We start from the raw sequence: 233 nt of genomic DNA, 5'->3' as shown, positions 1-233 counted from the left end.
ATTTTAGGTTTTTTTTATTACTCCCTATCCCGTGCGCCATTAATTGCCGCTCCCCCCTTCCCCTCAAGATTTTCTGTTCCCCCGTATCTATTCCCCTTCCATCTTACGTTTCCTTTCTCCCCCTTCCTTCCCCCAAACAAATTTTTTCAATTCAAAATCCCGACACCCCCCTGCCTGACACCCACCTTTCTCCCCCCTTTCCCACCCCTAAGAAGAACTGAAGTTCTACTCAT

This window comes from Penaeus monodon, chromosome 24 (assembly GCF_015228065.2).
Source record: "Penaeus monodon isolate SGIC_2016 chromosome 24, NSTDA_Pmon_1, whole genome shotgun sequence".
NCBI classification, from domain to species: Eukaryota; Metazoa; Arthropoda; class Malacostraca; order Decapoda; family Penaeidae; genus Penaeus; species Penaeus monodon.
The sequence above is the reverse complement of the archived record's forward strand: the minus strand, read 5'-3'. Positions refer to the sequence as shown.